This window comes from Dendrobates tinctorius, unplaced genomic scaffold (assembly GCF_039654945.1).
Source record: "Dendrobates tinctorius isolate UK_male_01 unplaced genomic scaffold, ASM3965494v1 ptg000183l, whole genome shotgun sequence".
Classification (NCBI taxonomy): Eukaryota; Metazoa; Chordata; class Amphibia; order Anura; family Dendrobatidae; genus Dendrobates; species Dendrobates tinctorius.
Genome location: NW_027361850.1, coordinates 8,106,895 through 8,129,121, shown reverse-complemented (window position 1 = coordinate 8,129,121; position 22,227 = coordinate 8,106,895). Strand labels below are relative to the sequence as shown.

The window sequence follows — 22,227 nt, the reverse complement described above, 5'->3', positions numbered from 1 at the left end:
TGCAACATTTCGGTCCCAAGTGTGGACCTTTCTCAAGCAATTTCAAAAGTACAAGTGCATGGTATTTTATAACAGACAAATCATTTAAACAATTCAGTGCTAATCAGTTGAATTATACATCATAATTTAAAAAAAAAAACATATATGCCAGCATATTGTGATCATATGTTACATATATAAAGTGCATCAATGTGCGAACAATCAAAAGCATATATATATACAACAGTATAGGTATAATAATCATAACTGGTAAACAGTGACACCTGTGTATAATTCATTTAAAAGTTTGACTCTCCCCATTCACATTTTAAAAAATGCGCCGATACATGGCGTCCAAACAAAGTTATTGCGCTTGTCAGGAACTTCTCTATACAGGACATAGACTAATACTTCTGCTCATGCGCGGACACCTATTGATATCTCCGCCGACATCTTTGAGTTTGTTTGTGCATTTGCGCACGCGTCGATTGTAAAACGACTTCCGCTCATGCGCGAATGACAATTAACACCTCCGGCGTCATCCTTAAGGCTATTTGTGCAACTGCGCACGCACCAAATAGTGAAAATATTGTCGTGCTTGCGTGGACAGCTATTGAAACCTCCGGCACCATCTTTAGATTTACATGTGCGATCACGCACGCGCCGGTATACATAACAAACTGAGTTCAAAGCGAATTAATCGCACATATTCATTATAGCTTTGCAGTGCTATATTTGCCATAGCAAAAACGGGCATAACTATCAAAAGCGCCCATAAAAATTCTATACTGATAGCAAAGCTAAGTGCATAATAAATGAACTTATAGTTCATAACTGAGGATATCAGACAAAGGGAAACCCAACAGTGTCGGTGGCACCCCCCCATTAGCTGGGAAAAGTCCCCCATGACACCAAAGGGCAGAGGGAGAGCTGCCACATGAGCTGGCACAACTCTCGACCTCCACCCAATTGGGTAATACACCCAAATATTACCCCATACATTAGAACTATGCACATATATAGTTTAATATATAGAACTCACAAAATATTCAATAGCAAAACAATAAGGAAAAAGAAAATTAAACAAACATAGATAAAAACAGTTCATGCAGACAAAAAATTATTTTATTTATATTACATAACAATATACATGGGAGGAGTCATACATCCAAAATGAAAAAAGGAAGGGCCTTCAGTGGACCTGTAATACAAAAACAAAAATAATTAAAATTATTATAATAATAATTGTCCATAATTTACAACATGAAGTTTTAAAGAGAATCCCTTCAGAACCACAAACGGCAAACCAAAACCTATAATGTAATATTAAGCTTGTGATCCACATTGAGACCAAAAGGTCTCAATGTCTTAAGTCTTCTAATCCACTTTAGCTCCTTAATTTTGAACAATCTCACTCTATCACCACCCCTCCTTAATGCGGGGACAAAATGTTCTATAATTCTAAATTTTAAATCTTTCTCGGTGTGTTTGCACTCAACAAAATGCTTTGACACAGGTAAATCAACCCTACCTTTCCTAATGGTATATCTATGTTGGTTCATTCTTGTTTTAAGATCACAAGTAGTCTCTACTATATAAAGGAGGTTACATGGACATTGCAAAAGATCTATCACAAACTCAGAGGAGCAGGTGAGGTAATAATTAATCTTCAAAGTTTCTTTGGTAGTTGGATGCTGAAAGGAACTACCCTTTAGCATATATGCACAATTTACACAGCTTAAACAAGGAAAGCAACCTGTTCTAGATCTAAAAGTCAGGGAACTCTGTATACTCACTCTCTGAGGGCCTATGGCAGAGTGTACCAACTTGTCCCTTAAGTTTGTCGCCTGTTTATAAGAAATAAGAGGAGATTTCAAATCATCAATCTCAGGTAAACACTTGCCCAGCATCGACCAATGTCTTTTCACTATTGCTACAATTTCCTTACTCTCTTCGTAAAAGGAGGATACAAAGGGTATCCTTCTCAAAATTTTATTAACCGCAGCACCCTTATCTAAAAGAATATTGCTATCAAGCCCTCTTACTTTGTTCTTCCACTTACTCAACAATTTTTTAGGATATTTCCTTTGTTCATAATTTTTAACCATGTCATCCAATGATGCATCAAGTCTGGTATCATTACTTACAATACGTCTAACTCGTAAGAGTTGATTATATGGTAAGGATTCTAACATTCTTCTGGGATGATGGCTATCAAAACAAAGACGACTTTTTATCAGTTGGTTTCGCAAAAAAGCTCGGATATTAAATTATTGTCAACATTCTTGATAAGGACATCAAGGAATTGTATTTCACTATCGGAATACACCAAAGTGAATTTAATTTCCTCACTCAGATTATTAAGAAAGGCATGAAAATCCTCCAACTCACTAATGGAACCTGTCCAGAGGAGGAGGACATCATCTATGTATCTCCACTATCTAACTACATGTACAAAGTGGTTGGACACATAGGTGAAGTCCTCCTCCAATCATAGTCAAATTAGCATAGGCTGGTGCCATATTTGCACCCATTGCAGTACCACTTAACTGTGCATAAAATTCTTCCCAAACAAAAAGTAATTATTCCTTAATACTAAGGCCCCCCATCACACATAGCGACACACCAGCGATCCCGACAATGATATGACCTTGTCAGGATCGCTGGTGTGTTGCTACATGATCGCTGGTGACATAACAAGAGAAACTGGAGTGCACGGTGATAACAAGAAGGATACTTTTTTTATATAAAAATATAAATGTTTATTAATCATACAAAATATATAAATGAATATACCAAGTAGAATAGTGCACCAAGGAGCATATAAGCAAAGCACAAGGGCCACCCCTCTGGCAAAACAACCCTATTATAAGCAAATACTCAGGTCAAGTGACCAAAGAAAACATATATATATAGAGGAGGCAAGTCAGGAGGTTCCTGACATGGACCACAATACCGCCGCAATATATCCCAAATGGCCAGATTGAGTAAATAGTGGTGCCGCTTACCAGGATCTGAGAGGCCAGAAAGGGAGCCCCAGGTGCCTAATGTCCACCCCCGACGCGCGTTTCGCTGGCTCTGAAGCCTGCTTCCTCAAGGGGATAGTAGGTAGTGAGGAATAGGACCTTAAAATAGCTCATGTGATGGGTCACGTGATGCAAAAGAACCAATGACGGTGATTTGTAACGGCGCATGCGCGGTGTGCGCGCGAGGCCCTCCTCACAGCCCGGGCGTCATGCCAACCAATGCACAAACAGGACAAGAACTGTCCCGCTGCGCATGGGGGCATAAAGACGCCCTGCAGCTAGAGGACACAGGCGCCCACCACCGCGGATGCGCGCAATCACCCAGGCTCAGTAGAGTCTGCCGCCAAGATTATAGTAGTACATATGGGTGAACCCAAAAATACATACTGCAAATAAGGGCATGTAGTCCGCCCCGCTAATAATGTTAGAAAAAACACCCAAGAAATACAATGAGGAAATGGGAAAAGCAAAACAGAAAAAACAATAAAGGAGAATTATGAATGAGTGCACCAGCAACAATACCATATAAACAATAAAGAGGTGATGCAAAATGGTATAAAGCTCAACAACAATTTTTTTATATCAAAATCGAAAACAGGGTGCGGAGAAGGTGAGGAAGGAATCATCACAATATATCCATCAATTTGAGTCTTTTTGCCCCTTCTTTCTTCTCTCTTTTCACAAAAATTCCACAGCCGTTTCAGATTTTGAGAATTGTAAATGTATCACGAGTTTAAAGATAAGGAATCCTATAATCACACAAAAAGTTCAAAAAATACATTAAAAACAATAAATAAAAACAAGAATAAAACAAAGGACATAAGGCAATGATAGAACCAACAGACAGCAAAAATAAGCCATTTATACAGGAACTAGGACTTAAAGAAAAGGTGCAAAGCTAAGATGTTCATTTAGGCCCTTGGGGGCCATGGTGTCCAACATAACAATCCAACGAGTCTCCATCTGGGCCAAAATCTTTTTATAATTACCCCCTCTAATCCCCAGATGGAGAATATCAATGCCACGTATTTTAAGAGACCCCGCATCACAATTGTGGTGGGTTTTAAAGTGGCGCGGGATTGTTTTAAGTTCCGAGGGGTCCATAACTGCTTTTGCAGCGCCAATATCACGGACATGTTCACGCACCCGTATACGCAGTTCCCTTGTTGTCAAGCCAATGTATATCCTGGGGCAGCCACAAGTGGCATAATAAACCACATTGGTGCTGCCACAGGAAACACGATGGCGAATATCAAAGGTGCGTAAGCCATCCGAGGCGGTAAAATTTGTACTCCGTTGGACATTGGCGCATGCGAGGCAGTGGCCACACGGAAAAAAGCCCGGAATTGGGCCACGAGAGCTAAAAGCCCTACGAGCTGCCGGAACGTAATGGCTCTTGACCAATAGATCACCCAAATTTTTTGAGCGTCGAGACGTCATAGCGGGAAGGTCACCCAGAATGGACTCAAGGATTGTTTTTAATGTATTTTTTGAACTTTTTGTGTGATTATAGGATTCCTTATCTTTAAACTCGTGATACATTTACAATTCTCAAAATCTGAAACGGCTGTGGAATTTTTGTGAAAAGAGAGAAGAAAGAAGGGGCAAAAAGACTCAAATTGATGGATATATTGTGATGATTCCTTCCTCACCTTCTCCGCACCCTGTTTTCGATTTTGATATAAAAAAATTGTTGTTGAGCTTTATACCATTTTGCATCACCTCTTTATTGTTTATATGGTATTGTTGCTGGTGCACTCATTCATAATTCTCCTTTATTGTTTTTTCTGTTTTGCTTTTCCCATTTCCTCATTGTATTTCTTGGGTGTTTTTTCTAACATTATTAGCGGGGCGGACTACATGCCCTTATTTGCAGTATGTATTTTTGGGTTCACCCATATGTACTACTATAATCTTGGCGGCAGACTCTACTGAGCCTGGGTGATTGCGCGCATCCGCGGTGGTGGGCGCCTGTGTCCTCTAGCTGCAGGGCGTCTTTATGCCCCCATGCGCAGCGGGACAGTTCTTGTCCTGTTTGTGCATTGGTTGGCATGACGCCCGGGCTGTGAGGAGGGCCTCGCGCGCACACCGCGCATGCGCCGTTACAAATCACCGTCATTGGTTCTTTTGCATCACGTGACCCATCACATGAGCTATTTTAAGGTCCTATTCCTCACTACCTACTATCCCCTTGAGGAAGCAGGCTTCAGAGCCAGCGAAACGCGCGTCGGGGGTGGACATTAGGCACCTGGGGCTCCCTTTCTGGCCTCTCAGATCCTGGTAAGCGGCACCACTATTTACTCAATCTGGCCATTTGGGATATATTGCGGCGGTATTGTGGTCCATGTCAGGAACCTCCTGACTTGCCTCCTCTATATATATATGTTTTCTTTGGTCACTTGACCTGAGTATTTGCTTATAATAGGGTTGTTTTGCCAGAGGGGTGGCCCTTGTGCTTTGCTTATATGCTCCTTGGTGCACTATTCTACTTGGTATATTCATTTATATATTTTGTATGATTAATAAACATTTATATTTTTATATAAAAAAAGTATCCTTCTTGTTATCACCGTGCACTCCAGTTTCTCTTGTTATGACATAATTCTTTGGAGTTGGTGTAATTGGTTGCTGGGAGGCTCACCAGGTGGTGATGTCATCCCGTGCATTTCTATGCACACTGATTTTGTTTCTAATGATCGCTGGTGAGCTGCCAAACAGGCAGATCTCACCAGCGATGAGGACCAGCGACGACGTGGGTAACAAGCAAGGGCGTCTCTTAGTTACCCGCTGTGTACCTTAGATATCAGCGCGCTGGTGCAGGGAGCTGGTAACCAAGGTAAACAGCGGGTAACTAAGCACCGCGCGGTGCTTAGAAACCCACTGTTTACCTTGGTTACCAGCTCCCTGCACCAGCACGCTGGTATCTAAGGTACACAGCGGGTTTCTAAGTACCGCGCGGCGCTTAGAAACCCGCAGATTACCTTGGATACCAGCTCCAGCTTGCTGATCGCTGGTCTCCCGCCTGCCACACGCAGCGATGCGTGCTGGGCAGCGGTAGACCAACGATCAAAAAAATATCCAGGGCTTTCCAGAACGATCAGCGATACCCGGCGGGGGAGCCGGTCGCTGATACCTTGTGACTCAGCAGCGATCTCGCTAGCGATCTCGCTGTGTGTGACAGGGACTTAACTCTAAGAGATCAAGGATAAACTTAATAGCCGGCGAATCATAAGTGGTAGTTAGAAGTCTCTTATGTACAGAGGCTAATCCTACCTCATGGTAAATAGAGGCGTAAAGTGATACAACATCAAAGGATGCTAGAATAACCTTACCCACCATTGTAGTATCTCTCAATTTACATAGTAAGTAAGTAGTGTCAAGAATAAAAGATATAGCTTCTTTAGTCAATGGACTTAATACTCTATCTAAAAAAAACCATTATGACTAAAACTAGATCCACTCCCTGACACTATCGGTCGGCCAGGGGATCAACCGATGTTTTGTGTATTTTTAGCAACACATACAGCACAGAAGTGATTGGACTCTCAACCAATAAGTGCTTATATAGACTTTCGTCTTTAATTTTATCGATAATAGCAAATTTGAGGTTTCCTTAAATCCTGTTATACACTTTAACATCAGATAGTTGTCTTCTTATTTCTGGTATATATTTATCTGTGTCCATGACGACAACGTCACCACCCTTGTCAGCCGACTTGATGGTGATGTCGTCGTCGTCACGGGCCAGAGATTGTAACGCAGACCACTCCTCACTTGAAATATTGGAATATTTAAAATGATCTCAGCTAGTAGAACCTTTAATCAACTCAATATCTTTATTCACCGCAGATATATATATGCCTCAATGGCAGGTACATTGTCTGCAGGAACAAAATCACTTTTGTTCCTCAGACCAAAATCATTTAATTTAAAGACATTACCAGGGTTCATAAGTTTAGAGCAATACTTACTTCTCTTTGAATGCCAATACTTCAGTTTAATCTGTCTGAAGAACTTAAAAAGTTCAGTTTCAAGATTGAACCAATCAACATGACAATTTGGACTATACGAGAGACCTTTAGATAATACATTAACTTCATTAATAGAAAGCATTCTAGAGGAAAGGTTTACCAACAATCTACTCCTTCTTCCTGACTGTCGTTAGTCTCGAGGGATTGACCCGTGTTTTCTGTTTCTTTTCTTTTTTATCCGCGCTGATGCTTCCTCCCTCATCTTCTAATCTTTCTGTGGGATCCTCCATCACAGTGGATTGAGGGTCTAGAAAAATGGTTAGATCATGAATAAACAGGAAAAGCATAATCCAGAATTCCTTGATTAATATAGCCACCTATGATTTTAACCATTCTTCTCTCTTTTTTTTATCCTACTGTCTCTTTGCCAATTATAAATATTTCCCAACCGGTAATCCTCTGAATCTCTAATCCACTTACGCCTTTTCATCTCTTCAAGCTCCTCTTTAATTTTGTTCAATCTCATGGTTAGTGTCTCTTTAAATTTACCAAAAGCATCAAGGCCCAATGAATGTTTAAGTTTATTTTCAGAATCCAAAACAGTCACATTAAGTGTTGCAATCTCAGCGTCTAAAAACTCCATATTCAATAGAAGAATGTCCATACCATACTTATTAGATAGCGCAAAAAAAATTTCACAAAAGACATCGTCACTGGCGAAAAGATTTGGACGAATATTGGATCTTAACCCTCTTGGAATCTTCCTATTTTTGTAGTATTCTCTGAGTGTAGTTAAATGTAACTGAAGAGTGACAATACGATTGGTTTCAAAACCATACTTGCATTTAAGGTCCATAGGTGAAGGAACATTCAGGAAATTGGCATCTCCCACTATGGTTCCAAGGATCTTCTCCTCATCCTCCATGGTGTAACTAAAAGCATCGGGCAAACCAGTACTGCCACAAGATTTGGCCATATTGTAGTAAAAAATTGCACGCTTAATCCGGTATTCAATAAAAATAGAAAACAAAAAGCAGCACAAAGTTTGAAAAGGATGCAAAAGCCTTCCAAGCATGTACCAAACCTTGTCAATAATTCCAAGGAAAATTGAAGGCAGCACACCAAAAATAAGAGAAAAATATGTGCAATTTATTGGCCCATGTGCAACGTTTCGGTCCCAAGTGTGGACCTTTCTCAAGCAATTTCAAAAGTGCAAGTGCATGGTATTTTATAACAGACAAATCATTTAAACAATTCAGTGCTAATCAATTGAATTATACATCATAATCATTTTTACAAACATGTATGCCAGCATATTGTGATCATATATTACATATATAAAGTGCATCAATGTGCGAACAATCAAAAGCATATATACTATACTGTATATACAACAGTATAGGTATAATAATCATAATTGGTAATCAGTGACACCTGTGTATAATTCATTTAAATGTATGACTCACCCCATTCACATTTTAAAAAATGCGCCGATACATGGTGTCCAAACAAAGTTAATGCGCATGTCAGGAACTGCTCTATACAGGGCATAGACTAATACTTCCGCTCATGCGGGGACAACTATTGATACCTCCACCGCCATCTTTGAGGTTGCATGTGCATTTGCGCACGCACGATTGTAAAAAGACTTCCGCTCATGCGCGGATTACAATTAATACCTCCGGCGTCATCCTTTAGTGTGTGTATATACTGATATATATATATATATATATATATATATATATATATAAAATTTGGTTTGCTGTTATACAGGAACAGCAAATACAAAACGCCACAACCAAGTAGCGGGAATTGTATACAGGAACATCTGCGCAGCATATGGGCTAAGTCCCCCTAAGTCCAGGTGGGAGAACCCAGAGAAAGTGGTGGAGAATGGAAGGGCAAAACTCCTGTTGTGGCGCCCCCAGGAGTATGGTCGCCACAGTGGCATTACCTTCCTCCTAGGGAGTGTGATGTCATGCTTGGAAGCAATAAAGGGTCTCTCTATCAGTTAAACACAACACACAGCACAGTTCCCACTCCAGGCCAGCAGAGGGAGCTCTGAACCAAAACTGGGGGAGGAGCTGCTCTCTGGGGGCCAGGAAGGGGAAATTAGTTAGTTCGTGTGAGGAGGAAAAACGTGTGTGGACGTGAAGAGACGAGCTGGAGGATTAAGCAGAGTTCAGGCTCACTTCTAGCTGTAGCGCATGGTCTGGAGTCCGGTCTCCAAGGTTATACGGATACTGATGTTCCTGCAGCAGAAACCGGAGGAATAGGAAGCAGTAAATGCTCTGTTCCCACATAAGACTCAGAGGCACAACAGCAACGTGTGAGCCAGAAGAAGGAGGCTACAGCTGTCTGCCATACGAGGGAGTTCTAAAAGAGAACAAGCAAGTGGAACTTCAGTGTAACACAGTACTGCAAGTACCTCAGAAAGCGCTAGAAAGGAGACTACACAACCCATCTGCATAGAGAGATTCCTAAGTTGCTTCCAAGCTGGCCAGCCTCTGTTCCATCTGTAATCTGGACCATGGACTGCACTTACAAAGCAGGTAACGGAAACTGCACCCTATTTTGTCATTGCTTTCTTCCTGCAAACCCTCCAGCACTGCTACATCTCTGTGCCAGACACTACATTCTCTTCCTCAACACCTATTACCACTGCCCTGGGACCACAGCTCCACCTGTGGGGAGCTATTACATCTTGCTGCCTTATACCATCGGTCCCAGAGGATCTGCCTGCAGCGTCGGCTTAACCCCTTCATTGCCGATCACCACAGGTGGCGTCACGTATCATCCACTTATAAACTTTAATCAGCCACGCTCAACCCCTTTTACATGGACGCCCAGGGCCACGGACCGGGTCACCGCTACTGTGACACTTCCCTCTGAGATACCGGCCCATAGGGCCAGACTGGGACTAGAATTCAGCCCTGGCAAGTTGAAGTGGCCTGTTCCCACTAGTCACATGGTGACTATATAATATCTTTGTACACTTGTAGGTTACAAGAAGTGAGAGGAGATTAACACAACTACTGTATATAACATGTAGTCACAGCTGTGCCCAGGATTTCAGCTCAGTCTTATTTATTGCTTTTAGGTACAGTACTCCTCCCAAAGCTCTGTCCCCTTTTGTACGCACGGTGACAGAATTCCTGGCAGAACTGCTATCCATTGGGCAACCAGACCCCCTGGTCATAGCTGCCCCTATCATACCTCCCAACTTTTGAAGAAGGGAAAGAGGGACAAAGACTGTGGTGCGCGCAGCGCACCGCTGCAAATTTTAGGCCACGCCTGGCCACACCCATTTCGCAACTAGTCACACCCATGTCCACGCCTAATCGTACCCATTTAGCATGGATGATCACACTGACTGGCACTAAGGAAGAGAGAAAACAGAGAGAGAAAAAAGAAAAAAGAGAGAGAAAGAAAGGAGAGCGAGAGAGAAAGAAAGAACAGAAAGAGAAAGAAGAAAGAACAGAGAGAGAAAGAAAGAGGGGAAAGAAAAAACAGAGAGAGACAGAGAAAGAACAGAGAGAGAAAGAAAGAAGTAAAGAAAAGAAAGAACAGAGAGAAAGAAAGAGAGGAAAGAAAAAGAAAGAAAGAGGGGAAAGAAAGAACAGAGAGAGAGAGAAAAAAAAGATTAGAGAGAGAAAGAAGGAACAGAGAGAGAGAAAGAAAATGAGGGAAATACAGAACAGAGAATGAGAAAGAAAGAACAGAGAAAGAAAGAAAAAGAGAGAAAGAAATAAAGAAAGATTCTATAAAGATACTATAGCAGCCCGGCTCCCATTGTAGTGCCCACCTGAGCCTCCCGATGTAGGACATATCATGATCCACTCACATGGCCGGCATCCCTGATTCCAAGGCGATCCTGCTGTGTGCGCTGTCGGAGGAGGACACGGTGATGGATCTGAAGCATTCCTGGTTCCATCACAATCTCCTTAAGAAATTCTCATTTCCGGTCAGCTTCCAGCACATCACTTCAGGTGGAACGTCATGTGAGTGTTTTAAAATGCTCCTCGGGGCTCCGCCATGTACTCCTGTGTCCGTGGGAAAAGTCCGCTTTGTTTGCTTCGTACACACTTGGCTCCGCTCCGTACATCTCGTACACACACGGCTCCACTCCGTACACACACGGCTCCGCTCCGTATACCCTATATACACGCGGCTCCGCTCCGTACACCAAGTACACACACGGCTCCGCTCCGTACACCTCGTACATGCGCGGCCTGCTCTGTACACCTTGTACTCATGCGGCTCCGCTCCGTACACCTCGTACTCACGCGGCTCTGCTCCGTACACCTTGTACACGCGCAGCTCCGCTCCGTACACCTCGTTCACACGACTCCGCTCCGTACACCTCGTACACACGACTCCGCTCCGTACACCTCGTACACGCGGCTCTGTTCCGTACATCTCATGCACACACGGCTCCTCTCCATACACCTCGTGCACACACGGCTCCGCTCCGTACACCTCATACATACACGGCTCTGCTCCGTACACCTCGTACACACATGGCTCCGCTCTGTACGCCTCGTACACACACGGCTCCACTCCGTACACCTCATACACACACAGCTCTGCTACATTTACCCTGTAAACCCCTCCTGACCCCACACATGTGGCGCCCCTGAGGCTCAGTCGCCACAGAGGTACTGCACCTTCTCCTAAGGTGTGGTGCCCCACCATCCAGGTAAGTTGGAGGCTCCTGACCACGCTCCAACACTCGCACCCCACACAATAGAGTAGTTCAGCAAAACCACATTGCGGCTCCTTGCTTAGAGAGAGGCAGAGCACCTTTGGTGGTTTCCTGCTTGGAACACTAGATGTGCTGGGAGGTGGGTGGAGTTTAGAATACATATAAAAGAGCGGGACGGTTCCAGGATTGAGGTTCAGTTGAGTTCAGAGGTTGAGTAGGAGAGAGGAAGCCACTCGGGAGGAGTGGGGATCCCTGGAAGAGGGATGGACGAAGGAGTGCTGCAGCTGCCTCAGTGATCTGAACCAGCTGGCACGGGAAAGGAAATAAGGAGAAGGACATTGAACCGAAGCCTGAGCTTCCATAGAAGGGAAAAGACAAGTATGGAACGTAGGAGTAAAAGGGAACACAGAGGACGTGGGTTAGAGGAAGAACCCTGCCTAGAAGTTCTAAGCGCAAGGCCGGGGCCTGGTCCCCGAGGTTGTATGGACACTAATGGTTCTGCAGCAGACACCGGTGGAGTAGTGGGCTGTAAATGCACTACTCCCATCTAAGACTTGAGGGCACAACAGCAACACGGATAGAGAGCCGGGACTTAGGAGTAGAGAGTCCCCGAAGCAGGCTACAGCTATCTGCCATGCAAGTAGAGTTCTTGGGAACATCTGTCAGGAGGAACTCCTGTGTAATATAGTACTAGGAGATCTTCACACTTAAAGGCGCTATAGAGGAGACATTCAGGAAAGGCACATAAGTTGGCGGAGTGTGGAAGGGAGCATTCCATATTGCCTGGAGGTTGACCGAGTCCCTGACCCGGAGGACACGGCACAGAAGCGGGCACTACATACTGTGAGTAAAGCTTTGGAACTACATTCCTTCCTGCGTCCATCCGCCTGGCACTGCTACATCCCCTGCGCCAAACACTACACCATCTACGTGTCTCTGCATCTACACTGCCCTGGGACAACAGCCCTGCCTGTGGAGGGCGATAACATCATTGCTGCACCACACCATCTGTCCCGGAGGAGCTGTCTGCAGCGTCGGCTTAACACCTCCCTTGCCGAACACCACAGGTCGTGTCACGAACTATTCATCTAACTACATTCCACCATTCAACAACTTCCCCTATTACTTGGGGGCCCAGGGCCACGGTCCGGGTCACCGCCGCTGTGACACATCCCACTGATACCAGCCCGGTACCAAGTAACCCACGGCCCTGGGAGGGCGACCCACATACTTACCTCATCCAGCACCATGACAACAGCACAGCAGAGTCTTGCAGACACCAAGAGGCAAGGCTGAGCGCACAGGACCTGTGATGAGGTCACAGGAGGGGCGGATCCAGGGGTGACATGATCAGGGGTCTGGACAAAGGCTCCTGATCATGTGACCCCCTGACTCCTCCCTCCTGTGACCTCATCACAGGTCCTGTGAACAGAGAAGAGAGCAGGCAAGCGACGCTGTGAGTGGCTGCGGGGGGAGGTCTCATGCTACGGCGAGGATGTGGTGTGTGGGAGGGGGCGTGGCAGCTTATCTCCCTGTAGTGCTGGAGTGTTGGAAACTATAACCACCGTGCCCGCAGAGGGCCGGCGGCAGGAACAACAGCCAGGCCAGTGGCCGCATCAGCTGGCAAGCGGCCAGATGATCGGGCGCTGCGCCCGCTGCCCACATGACAGCGGCCCAGTGGGAAAATGCCCTGTTGGTTATATTACCAATCCGGGCCTTCCAGCCCGGTACCGAGTACCCCAGTGCCCTGGCGGGCAATCCACTGTGGGACTACTTCAAGATCCAGACGGATAAGCTGGTGTTGGCTAACCAACCAGACATTGTGATAGTAGACAAGGACCAGAAGACAGCAATGATAAGGTGGACGTGCCAAGTGACAGCAACATCAGAAAGAAGGAATATGAGAAGCTGGAGAAATTCCAGGTCCTCAAAGGAGAACTGGAGAAGATGTGGAAGGTGCAGGCAAAAGTGATTCCAGTGGTGATACTGTAAAATTGCAGGTACGCGGGATGCAGTGACAGACAGGAGGCAGAGCAAGGGTTAACAAATGTAACAGTTTTAATTTAACAGGGGGTTAACGCCTCGCAGGGAGAAAAATGGTAAAATGAGGGTTAAACAGTTCAATGGCAAGCAATAGGCAAAGTTAATGAGCAATAAAGAAGTTCTTTAACCCCTTCCTGACATGAGACGTACTATCCCGTCCATGGGACCCGGGCCCCTATGCCCATGGACGGGATAGTACGTCTACCGCGATCAGCGGCGCCCACGTGGTGAGAGCCGCTGATCGCGGCCGGGTGTCAGCTGATTATCACAGCTGACACCCGGCACAATGTGTCAGGGGCGGTCACGGACCGCCCCCGACACGTTAACCCCTTGCACACCGCGATCAAGCACGATCGCGGTGTACCGGGAGTTAAAGGGAAGCATCGGCAGGGAGGGGGCTCCCTCCATGCTTCCCTGAGCCCCCCACGGCAGCGCAATGTGCAGCGCTGCTGCGGGGGGCTCCTTTCCTCCAGGCCACCGAATCCAAGATGGCGACGGGGGCCTTCGGGGGCCTGCAGGAAGCTGGCTTCCTCAGTGCCTGCAAAGCGCAGGCAAGAGGAAGTCTTCTTCAATGCCTGTGACAGATTGCTGATCTGTCACAGTGATCTGTGATGTGACAGATCAGCGATCTGTCACAGAACAGTGATGTCCCACCTGGGACTATGTAATAAAGTAAAAAAAAAATAAAAAAAAAGTGTAAAAATAATTTTAAAAAAATCGCCAAATAAATTAGTAAAAAAAAATAAAAATATTCCCCAATAAATTCATTTTTTGAAAATAAAAAAACCCAAAACAATAAAAGTACACATATTAGGTATCGCCGCATCCGTAACGACCCGCCCTATAAAACTGTCCCATTAGTTAACCCCTTTAGCGAACCCCTTAAAAAATAAAAATAAAAAACGAAGCAAAACATAATGATTTATTATCACACCGCCAAACAAAAAGTGTAATAACGCGCGATCAAAAAGACGCATATAAATATCCATGGTACCGCTGAAAACGTCATCTTGTCCCGCAAAAAACGAGCCACCACACAGCATCATCAGCGAAAAAATAAAAAAGTTATAGCTCGCAGAATAAAGTGATGCAAAAATAATTATTTTTTATATAAAATAGTTTTCATTGCATAAAACCGACAAAACATAAAAAAACGACCTAAATGAGGTATCGCTGTAACCGTACTGACCCAAAGAATAAAACTGCTTTATCAATTTTACCGCACGCGGAACGGTGTAAACGCACCCCCCCAAAAGAAATTCATGAAACGCTGGTTTTTGTTCATTCTGCGTCCCAAAAATCGGAATAAAAAGCGATCAAAAAATGTCACGTGCCCGAAAATGGTACCAATAAAAATGTCAACTCGTCCCGCAAAAAATAAGACCTCACATGACTCGGTGGGTCAAAATACGGAAAAATTATAGCTCTCAATATGTGGTGATGCAAAAACTATTTTTACAATAAAAAGCGTCTTTCAGCGTGCGACAGCTGCCAAATATAAAAACCGCCATAAATAGTAAATCAAACCCCCCGTTATCACCCCCTTAGTTAGGGAAAAATAATAAAATTAAAAAAATGTATTTATTTCCATTAGGGTTAGGGTTAGGGCTAGGGTTAGGGCTAGGGTTAGGGTTAGGGCTAGGGTTAGGGTTAGGGCTAGGGTTAGGGCTAGGGTTAGGGCTTGGGTTAGGGCTAGGGTTAGGGCTGAGATTAGGGTTAGGGGTGTGTTGGGGTTCGGGTTGGAGTTAGAATTGGGGGGTTTCCACTGTTTGGGCACATCAGGGGCTCTCCAAATGCAACATTGCGTCTGATCTCAATTCCAGCCAATTCTGAGTTGAAAAAGTCATATGGTGCTCCTTCCCTTCCAAGCTCTGCCATGCGCCCAAACAGTGTTTTACCCCCACATGTAGGGTATCAGCCTACTCAGGACAAATTGCAAAACAATTTTTGGGGTCCAATTTCTCCTGTTACCCTCAGTAAAATAAAAAATTGGGGGCAAAAATATCATTTTTGTGGAAAAAAATGATTTTTTTATTTTCACGTCCGAGCGTTATAAACTTCTGTGAAGCACTTGGGGGTTCAAAGTGCTCACCACACATCTAGATAAGTTCCGTGGGGGGTCTAGTGTCCAAAATGGGGTCACTTGTGGGGAGTTTCAATAGTTTAGGTACATCAGGGGCTCTCCAAACGCACATGACACCCGCAGACCATTCCATCAAAGTCTGCATTCCAAAATGGCACTGCTTCCCTTCCGAGCCCCGACGTGTGTCCATACAGTAGTTTTCTCCCACATATGGGGTGTCAGCGTACTCATGACAAATTGGACAACAACTTTTGGGGTCCAATTTCTCCTGTTACCCTTGGGAAAATGAAAAAATTGGGGACTAATTGATCATGTTTGTGGAAAAAATATGATTTTTTTATTTTCATGCCCTGGCATTATGAACTTCTGTGAAGCCCTTGGGGGTTCAAAGTGCTCACCTCACATCTAGATAAGTTCCTTAGGGGGTCTAGTTTTCAAAATGGGGTCATTTGTGGGGGGTTTCCACTGTTTAGGTACATTAGGGGCTCTCCAAAGGCAACATGACACCCGCAGACCATTCCATCAATGTCTGCATTCCAAAACGTCACTACTTCCCTTCCGAGCCCCGACGTGTGCCCATACAGTAGTTTTCTCCCACATATGGGGTATTAGCATACTCAGGACAAATTGGACAACAACTTTTGGGGTCTAATTTCTCCTGTTAGGCTGGTTTCACATTAGCGCATTTTCAGCGCGCGCACGGCCGGGGGTAGCTCCGCCCCCGATCCGGCTCTCTGCCCGGCGTGCCCGCCCCTTCCTTGTAGCGCCACCTCCTAGCGGACAGCGGCGCCTGCGATCGGCGCACCCTATCTTTAGCATAGGGTGCGCCGATCGTGCGCAGGCCGATCGGCGCACCCTATGCTAAAGATAGGGTGCGCCGATCGCAGGCGCCGCTGTCCGCTAGGAGGCGGCGCTACAAGGAAGGGGCGGGCACGCCGGGCAGAGAGCCGGATCGGGGGCGGAGCTACCCCCGGCCGTGCGCGCGCTGAAAATGCGCTAATGTGAAACCAGCCTTACCCTTGGGAAAATAAAAAAAATGGTGACTAAAAGATCATGTTTGTGGAAAAAATACGAATTTTTTATTTTCACGCCCGGGCGTTATAAACTTCTGTGAAGCACTGGGGGGTTCAAAGTGCTCACCACACATCTAGATAAGTTCCTTGGGGGGTCTAGTTTACAAAATGGTGTCATTTGTGGGGGGTTTCCACTGTTTTGGTACATCAGGGGTTTTCCAATCGCGACATGGTGTCCGATCTCAATTCCAGCCAAAAATGTCAAATGGCGCTGCTTCCCTTCCGAGCTCTGCCATGCGCCCAAATAGTGGTTTACCCCCACATGTGGGGTATCAGCGTACTCAGGACAAATTGCACAATAACTTTTAGGGTGCTGTTACCCTTGGAAAAATAAGAATTGAGGGTGAAAAGATCATTTTTGTGGAAAAAATATGATTTTTTAATTGTACGGCTTTATGTTATAAACTTCTGTGAAGCCCTTGGGGGTTCAAAGTTCTCACCACACATCTAGATAAGTTCCTTAGGGGGTCTAGTTTCCAAAATGGTGTCATTTGTGGGGGGTTTCCACTGTTTAGGTACATCAGGGGTTTTCCAATCACGACATGGTGTCCGATTTCAATTCCAGCCAAAAACGTCAAATGGCGCTGCTTCCCTTCCGAGCTCTGCCATGCGCCCAAATAGTGGTTTACCCCTACATGTGGGGTATCAGCGTACTCAGGACAAATTGCACAATAACTTTTAGGGTGCTGTTACCCTTGGAAAAATAAGAATTGAGGGTGAAAAGATCATTTTTGTGGAAAAAATATGATTTTTTAATTGTACCGCTGTACGTTATAAACTTCTGTAAAGCCCTTGTGGGTTCAAAGTTCTCACCACATATCTAGATAAGTTCCTTGGGGGGTCTAGTTTCCAAAATGGGGTCACTTGTAGTGGGTTTCCACTGTTTAGGTACATCAGGGACTCTCCAAACGTGACATGGCGTCCGATCTGAATTCCAGCCAATTTTGCATTGAAAAAGTCAAACGGCGCTCCTTCCATTCTGAGCTCTGCCATGCGCCAAAACAGTCGTTCCCCCCACAAATCAGGTATCAGCGTACTCAGGACAAATTGCACAATAACTTTTGCAGTCCAATTTCTCCTGTTACCCTTGGTAAAATAAAAAAAATTGAACCTGAATTATTTTTTTTGTGAAAAAAAGTTAGATGTTCATTTTTTTTTAAATATTCAAAAAAATTCCTGTGACGCACCTAAAGGGTTAATAAACTTCTTGAATGTGGTTTTGAGCACCTTAAGGGGTGCAGTTTTTAGAATGGTGTCACTTTTGGGTATTTTCTATCCTATAGACCCCTCAAAGTGGCTTCAAATGTGATGTGGTCCTAAAAATAAAATGGTGTTGTAAAAATGAGAAATCGCTGGTCAACTTTTAACCCTTATAACTAAAATTGTGCTGATGTAAAGTAAACATGTGGGAAATGTTAGTTATCAAGTTTTTTGTGTGCCGTATCTCTGTGATTTAAGGGCATAAAAATTCAAAGTTGGAAAATTGCGAAATTTTTAACATTTTTGCCAAATTTCCGTTTTTTTCACAAATAAACGCAAGTTATTTGAATGAAATTTTACCACTAACATGAAGTACAATGTGTCACGAGAAAACAATGTCAGAATCACCGGGATCCATGGAAGCGTTCCAGAGTTATGACCTCATAAAGGTACAGTGGTCAGAATTGTAAAAATTGGCCCGGTCATGAACGTGCAAACCACCCTTGGGGGTGAAGGGGTTAAATCACTTACGTGTCAGAGACTTCCTAGTCCACAAATGAAGCTTTGAAGGCAGTGGCGCCAACCACGGATGGCACAGTGCTGTTCCAGTGGGGTCCTGCAAACAATGGTCTGTCTTCTGGCGGCACCTTCCGCTGAGCCCCTAGTCCATAAGTTGGTGAGGCCAAAGCAAACAGGTCGCAGCACTGACAGAGTTCAATGTGGATTGGCAAGTGTCAAATGGCAAGGTAGGCCGCAAATGTCTGTCCAGTACTCAGCTTTCTCTATGTGGCAAGTGCGCTGTACTCACAGTCATGGAGTGCACGTGTCGCTCTCTGAGCATCTGCCGTCACCTGAATAGCTACTCTGCACAGCTCTGCTCAGTTTGCAATGCTCTGCGTGTCCACCGATATCAGTAAATCACTCACGCAGTAAGTCAACTCACAAAGCTGTCCCAGATCTGTGCTCTGCGGCCGTGAGCTTTTCCCAACCAACTCTCGCTCGGCGTACTCTGACCAACACGGGTGCTGCTGCGCGTCTATCAGTCTTGGAGACCACACCTTAGGATCCTGCACCCGGCCCCCGCTCCTCTGCATGAGCACCGCACTCTGCACAGCCGGGCACACAGTGCTCTGCACACACACTGTCTCACCGGAGCACCCGCTGAAGTTCTGCTGGAGCACAGCATCGCACTGCCTCTCTCGCTGCGGAGCCCGCCACACACCTGCCTCCGCTCTCACTGACGGTGGGGAACTGACTCTTTCTTTGCATGCTTTCTCCTCACTGCCTGGCTTAGCCACACCCCCTGTTCCTGGGTAATGGGGCCTGTCCTGTCCCCTATTCTTTCCCCTGGGCAACATGAGATGCAGCCTCAGCAGTTCCGGACCCAGCATGATGCAGGCGCCTGCAGCCCGGTCTTCCTCCTTACAATAGGAGCACTTGGAGCAGTGACCCCTAAGTTAGAAGAATGGCTACAACAGATCCCAGGAGCAACATGTGAGCTCTCAGTCCAGAAAAGCGCAATGCTCGGAACAACTAAGATCCTGTGCAGAACCCTTAAACTCCCAGGCCTCTGGTAGAGGACCCAAGAATAAGAAAGGACAGCAAAGACCATCCCCAGTGGGGGTATGAGAAGCAAGTTTTTTTATTTTTTAATATTATGTTATTCATGACCTATCCTGGTAGGATAGGCTAACAATGTCAGTTCCAGACACTCCATCTAAGCAGCTGCAAGATGATTAATATGAATAAAAATATAAAACAGGTCCTCTGGCAATGTCAAGAAGGCATGGCTTGGGTGGATTGGATATTAAATGGTCTAGTACTGCGATTTTATCTTATTTCAGCCAGTCTATGCATCTATATAATAAAAAAATGAGTAGGCTGCCTCTATATATAGTACATCAAACACTGCTCATGTTGGGGGCCCTCGTTTGCACACCATGGGATTCACCTTTTCCCCTGTGGGCCAGTCCAAGCCTGTATATTTTGCTATTATTAAGTGATGGTTTCATACAAGCAAATCATTTTTCATATAAGTTATTAAGAGGTCCTTTACTGTTATAATACTCTTAGGGTGAGTCTTCACGGTCCAGATTTTCGGCGCTTTGGACGGAGAGAAAACCCCGCTCCGCCCAAAGCGCCGCACCCTTCTGTACGCACGGTGATTCTGGGTGTGCTCATTGAACACATCCGGAATTGCCGAATTATATACATAGAGTAGGCTATTTACCTTGCGGAGACTGTGCGTCTCCGCAAGGTAAACAGACATGCTGTGGTCTAACAAGCCATCCCGTTCCGCTAACAGCCATCCGAGTCCGAGGACTGTGTGAAGGTCACTGGATCCGACTCCTTGCCAACTACCCGGATCCAGGACCCGTCTCATTACGGACTCTGCTGTAACTACTGTTATCCCTTTTGGTCCCGCTGGGACAACTGCCACGTGTTCGGGGTCTAACTGGAGGTAGCACCTGTGTCCTCCGGGTATTCCATTCTGGCCCTGTCTGAGGGGCTTTATTACGGGTACCTGGGGCTCACTAGTCATGTCCCCTTCGGAGCCCCCCAGACCGTGGTCCCGAGGTTCCACTTTAAAAATAAAAACGAATGTGAACTTCACCATCTCTGCCTCCGCTTCCATTTGTTACAATAATCCTGGTCTATAAAAATGGCATAAACTTTAACACATCTAATATATAAAGCTCAAAGTGTGTATGTATGTGTGTGTGTGTGTATGTGTGTGTGTATGTCCGGGATAGGCATCCGCACTGTCGCAGCTACAGCCACAAAATTTGGCACAGTCACACGTCTGGACTCCGAGAGCATCCTAAGCTATGTTGTGAGGCGAAATTTTAACCCCGCGCGTTCCAATTCACCAAACAATTTTGCCCCTATCTACATACTGGGGGAAAAAGTGTGTGCGTGTCAAGCCCCACCCCTCATTGTGATGTCATAATGCACCTATTTGCATACTGGGGAAGCAGTGTGTGCGCATCAAGCCCCGCCCCTCATTATGATGTCACAACGGTTGCCATGGCGACGCTGATGTCATCATAGGTCGCAAGCCCCGCCACCGCTCATTATGATGTCATAATGGTTGACTATGGGATGGAGGATGTGTGATGGGTATATGGGCACTGGACTATGGGATGGAGGATATGTATGACGGGTATATGGGCACGGGACTATGGGATGGCGGATATGTATATGGCACGGGACTATGGGATGGAGGATGTGTGATGGGTATATGGGCACTTGACTATGGGATGGAGGATATGTTTGACGGGTATATGGGCACGGGACTATGGGATAGCGGATATGTATATGGGCACAGGACTATGGGATGGAGGATGTGTGATGGGTATATGGGCATTGGACTATGGGATGGAGGATATATATGACGGGTATATGGGCACGGGACTGAGATGGCGGATATATATGATGGGTATATGGGCACTCAACTATGGGATGGAGGATATGTATGATGGGTATATGGGCATGGGACTATGAGATGAAGGATGTGTGATGGGTATATGGGCACTCGACTATGGGATGGCGAATATGTATGATGGGTATATGGGCATGGGACTATGGGATGAAGAATATGTATGATGGGTATATGGGCATGGGACTATGGGATGGAGAATATGTATGATGGGTATATGGGCATGGGACTATGGGATGGAGGATGTGTGATGGGTATATGGGCACTGGACTATGGGATGGAGGATATGTATGATGGGTATATGGGCACGGGCCTATGGGATGGCGGATATGTATGATGGGTGTATGGGCATGGGACTATGGGATGGAGGATGTGTGATGGGTATATGGGCATGGGACTATGGGATGGAGGATAATTATAATTTGCTACAACTAACCACAGTTAGTTACTATGCCCGGGCAGCACCGGGCTCTTCAGCTAGTCTAATATATAAAGCTCAAAGTGTGTATGTATATGTGTATGTATGTGTGTGTGTGTGTGTATGTCCGGGATAGGCATCCGCACCGTCGCAGCTACAGCCACAAAATTTGGCACAGTCACACGTCTGGACCCCGAGAGCGTCCTAAGCTATGTTGTGAGGTGAAATTTTAACCCCGCGTGTTCCAATTCACCAAACAATTTTGCCCCTATCTACATACTGGGGGAAAA

General features: G+C 45.4%; 1 long non-coding RNA gene across 1 annotated transcript; it reads right to left on the bottom strand.

Moving 5' to 3' along the window:
* Positions 1 to 19,307, bottom strand: LOC141055013 (uncharacterized). The gene is made up of 4 exons (XR_012221458.1): positions 18,612 to 19,307; positions 7,137 to 7,283; positions 1,776 to 1,826; positions 1 to 1,180 (listed from the first exon to the last, which is right to left on the bottom strand). It is a non-coding gene; the product is annotated as an uncharacterized lncRNA (long non-coding RNA).
* Positions 19,308 to 22,227: the final 2,920 nt, after the last annotated feature.